The 5,000-nt window shown below is 28.2% G+C and overlaps 1 long non-coding RNA gene across 5 annotated transcripts in view; it reads left to right on the top strand.

Annotated features, from left to right (window-relative positions):
• LOC136076959 (uncharacterized) overlaps positions 1 to 5,000 on the top strand; it is an 11,460-nt gene that overhangs the window by 1,812 nt on the left and 4,648 nt on the right. For all 5 annotated transcript variants that reach the window (XR_010636721.1, XR_010636719.1, XR_010636720.1 and 2 more), the window contains exons 5-7: positions 20 to 198; positions 471 to 736; positions 889 to 1,064. This is a non-coding gene — a long non-coding RNA (uncharacterized LOC136076959). The remainder of the gene's footprint in view (positions 1 to 19; positions 199 to 470; positions 737 to 888; positions 1,065 to 5,000) is intronic.

Consider the following 5,000-nt stretch of genomic DNA (forward strand, 5'->3'; position numbering starts at 1 on the left):
CCACTTTTCTTTTTTGTAGTAAAAACCAACATTGATTATCAAGTGGTTGGGTTATTTGTGTGTGAAAACGAAACTGAGAGTTCTATTAGTGAAGCTCTGTTGTATATAAGGTCTTGGAATAATGACCTAAATCCGAAATATGAAATGTCAGATTATTGTGTTGAAGAAATTAATAGTTTAGAGAAGGTTTTTGTTGGTGTGAGTTCAAATTTTTACTATTCATATTTCCCAAACTATAATAGATAATAAATTTTGACTTGAGTTTTTTTAATATCAACATTACAGAGATGCACTAAACTGTGCATCTCTGTAATATTGATATTAAAAAAACTACAGCCATTCCTACTAAATTTATTATAAGTATAAAAAATCATAGTTTATGATAATTTTAAGTAAAATTTTTTATTCCTTTTTATTGTATTGAATTGATGGAGAAGTAGTTATTTTATTTAAACCAATATCCATTTTAGGTTGTGTTGTATTCATATGTGATTTTCACCGAGAACAGGCGTGGGATCGTTTGCTGAAAACAAAATCCAATGGCTTAGCTCAAGATAGATTTAAGATCTTATGCTTACTTAGAATGATAGCCCGTGCAGATACACTTGGGATATGCGAGGCTGAAATACAGAATTTAAAAAATTCTTCTCAGAAGACTTTCTAAGAAGAGTCCTATTGGATAAATAATGAAACTCTAAGAAATTATTTATCCAGATATTGGTTACCAATAAAGCATGTAAGTTTTTATTTGTTGAGGGTTTGAAAGCTGAGTGAAACCTGCAAATGGAAAACTGTATAATTTTTGTTTTTTTATTTTACCTCTAAAGAGTATACAGGCAACTACAGTGGAGGCAGCTATTAATTACTCTAATTATTCTTTATTATTAGCATTGGGTGGAAGCATATTGTCAGACTCATTTGTTGGTCAATTGCAATACAAATAATGGTGTGGAGCGACAACACAACACATTAATGCATAAGTATCTTTTGAATCGCAGAAATAGTTCTCTCAGTGGAATATTATCTATAGTGATTGATGGTTTTCTTTCTGATAAGTATGAGAGGTATGATAAAATTAGCTGTTTCTGACAAATTTTAGTTTTATAATAATTTTTTATTTATGTTGCCGTTAAATAATTTTGTAATACATATTGTATAATGAAACAAGTTATTTATTTTTGTAACTGTACTGACAACAATAGATTAATGAGCTCTAAATACATGCATTATTCTGATGATGTTGATGATTGGATGATTGATCGCCCTCGACCAATGGTGAAGCATTGTCTAGTAAAAAAATCCCTTGCTGAGAATTTAGACATAACAGCACTTAAAGTTGAAGGATCTGGAAAATTCTCATTGCGATATTATAGAGAAAACAAAGAACGAAATTATGTAGTAGATTTTGAAAATGAAGACAACATGCCTATTTGTACCTGCATGATTGGAAAAACTCTTGTTATATTATTTCAATGAAACCTTCTACAATGAATATAAATCATCTATTACTGAGACAAATAAAGTGGCTGAAACGTTGGTAAAGGCTGATACTCAAAAGGTAAAAAATGCAGGAAGGAAGTCTATAATAGGTGAATCCCTAAGAAGCCTTTTGAAAGACTTACGAAGTCTGAGTTTCTTAATTGAACATGATAATGATCTTCTTGAAATTACATATAAAGAGTTAAACAATCTCATCACAAGTGTGAAAAGTGATGTACCCAAAGAAAGTTGCTTGCCCCTACTACCTAATAAAATTAAAAAAAATACCTATAACGAAAAACTCCATTAAATATCGTAAGCTACCAGCGCCTCAAAAAAAAGAGTACGCAAAATAAACGTGTTGGGGGAAAAAAGGAAAAATTATTGGCAGCTTCCAAAACTGAAGTAACCTTGAAACCAGAGGAAAAAAGCAATCTAGAAACTAAAGTTATAAATAATAATTTGATAGACTACAAAAACTTAAAAGAATTTGCAGATAACATGATAATAATTTTCAGTGATGAGGAAAATGTAGATACAGATCAAAGATCTGCATGATTAAAATAAATCTTGGTCAGAGCGACTTTTCAGATATATTAAACAATGAATGGCTATCTGACAATGTTATAAATATTTTTCAAAACATGATAAAAGACCAATTCAAAGAAGTAAATGGCCTTCAAGACACTGTGCTCAGGCAAAATTTCAGTATCTACATAAATAAACCCTTTGTTCAAGTTTTGCATGATGATTGTAATCACTGGGTTTCAGTTTCAACATATGGTTGTAAACCTGGTGAGATTTTTTTGATGGACAGTTTATTACATGGTAAAGTTGCTAATTTTATAATACAACAGATATGTGCCATCATGAAATGACCATATGACAAGTTAACTGTTTGCGTATTACCAGTGCAACAACAATCAAATGGAGAGGATTGTGGTGTCTTTGCTATTGCTTTTTTATATCATGTTGCAAGTACAAAAACAAAACCAGACAATGTAACATTTTCTATATCAGAAATGAGGACACATATGTTACATTGCATTAAAGTTAATCAAGTTTCTTTGTTCCCTCAATCGTTAGCAAGTTGCAAGAGATGCTTTCAAAAAGACTTTTTAATTGAACTGTTTTGCAATTGTAGGATGCCTTGGAATCCCATGGAAAATAAAGAAATGGCGCAGTGTAATGGGTGTAAACAGTGGTTCCACAAAATGTGTGAAAACATTCCAGATTTTGTCTTCTTTTTAAAGAACCGTAGATCATCATGGTTTTGTCATTGTTGTGCAAGTACAGTTTCATGATTATTTATTGTATTAAATAATACTATTCTTTACAATAAAACAGAGTTTTCTTTTGATTTCAACAGCCTTTTTTAACATGATTTATTAAAAATTGTAAGAATTCTTACAAGTCATTATAATGAAATGAATAAATTTAATTTTGAGTTTTTGAACAATTCAACTTTTTCAGGTATGTATCCTCATTGATTAAAATTGAATACATTCAATTTTAACCAAGATATTGGTAGTGTGATTGTTACTTATAAATTTAGATCTTAAAGATGGATTAAGCATTGAAACTTTACATTGCAGTGTTGTAATGTAAGTTTGCATTATAGTTACATGTAAGTTTGCATTATGTATGCAAAATGTAAGTTTGCATTATAGTTACATTGATGTAGAGTTTTATATTTTGGCTTCGTGACTTTATCAGATTCTCATTTGCCTTATGTACTATAATCTTGTCAGTTGTCTTGTAAATTCAAAATAATATGTTTAATAGAGTTGCTATATATTTTAGTAAATATTGCTTCTCTATTGCTATTAGTCTATAATCGTCTCTGAGGCCTATAAACTTTTCTTTTTTAAATAAAAGGTTTTTATGGTTTATTTTTCAAACTTGATAAACATTTGTCATAATTTTGGTAAGTGGAAATGTTAAAAAAGTTCCTAATTGAAGTTATTCAAGCAATAAATGAGCTTCAATTATGTTTTTTATTATTTTGTAAAATACTTTTTGATATTTATGTATATATATATTATAATATTTATTACTGTTTTTGTTAGAAGCTTGCTGAAATGCTTCAAAGATTGAATTACTAATAAAAAGTAGACTTTGATAGTCTACTTTTTATTAATTTGTTTGTTTATTTAATTCTTCAGTTCTGCCATTTTGTAATATTCGACTAATTTGTTTTAGTTTGCCTACTGTAGAAATATGGTTTTAATTTATTATATTTTGATGATTCCAAATTTACTTTATTGATCATAAGCCAACAAAATAGAGAAAGAGCTTTCAATACTATTATGGTACTAACTTAACACTTTGTTTATTGGTAACATTCCAAAACTATTTATTGCTATTTGTTATGTGTTATTTTATTTTACTGTATTGTATTTGTCATGTTGAAAATTTAAATTTTCGTTATACTCAAGTGATTTGGTATTTTGGGCGATACAACTTGAACAGCTCTCATCATTTCGCATTTCTGCTTGATTAGTGGCGTCTTTAAGTCATTTTAGTAGCGATGTTAAAATATAACATAGAAGTTAAAAGTACAGCTACCAAAAGTAGCAATGTTAAAAGTACAAATCATAAAATAGGAGTCAAAAGAACAGCTATAAAACTAGCGATATTAAAAGTACAAATTATGTAATAGAAGTCAAAAGTACAGCTGCCGAAAATAGCGATGTTAAAAATACAAATCATAAAATAGAAGTCAAAGGTACAGCTATAATACTAGCGATATTAAAAGTACAAATCCAACAATAGAAGTCAAAAGTACAGCGCGAGTTATACCTGTGTCGTCTATTCTAGATTGGTAATATAATGATATAACATTTGTTTTAGAAGTTAAAAGTACGCAAACTATAATTACGGCAAATGTTTCGATTTTGAAAACGAGGCGTACTTTTGACTTCTACTTTATATTGCTAACCCATTATTTTTATGAACCAATTACTATTTTACTGGAAATTTTTATGTAACTGTTATTGTTGCATGTTAATTTTAAACACATACGTTGTTAACTTTTTCATAAAGAAATATTTAATTTGTTATATTTTATTAATATCGTACTAAATATGTTAAGCGTGGAAAATATCGATTTTCAGTTGTCAAAAATTAGGTAAGACCTTCGGTTTGTAGTACATTACTACATGAATTAGTTTAACTTATTTGACTTTATTCAATAAGACTAATGTTATTATTTTACATAATTAATTTTATATATTATAGTTTTTATAACTTTATAATAATGTTGTTAACGTAGCTAAAATAATTGTATTTTTTTATGTGTTAAGTTAACCTAACTTAAATAATGTTGTTAACATAACTGTAAATAACGTTGTTAAATAATGTTGTTAACGTTAAACTTTAATTAGTGTTGTTAAAGTTAATTTTGTTCTGCTATAACATAACGGAAAACATTTACTACATGAATATTATTTAATAAATATGATATTGGTGTCATTTTAGTTACGATAGCTAGTGATCGACCGAAACCGAAATTTGAGCCG

Source organism: Hydra vulgaris, chromosome 02 (genome assembly GCF_038396675.1).
Source record: "Hydra vulgaris chromosome 02, alternate assembly HydraT2T_AEP".
In the NCBI taxonomy this organism is placed as follows: Eukaryota; Metazoa; Cnidaria; class Hydrozoa; order Anthoathecata; family Hydridae; genus Hydra; species Hydra vulgaris.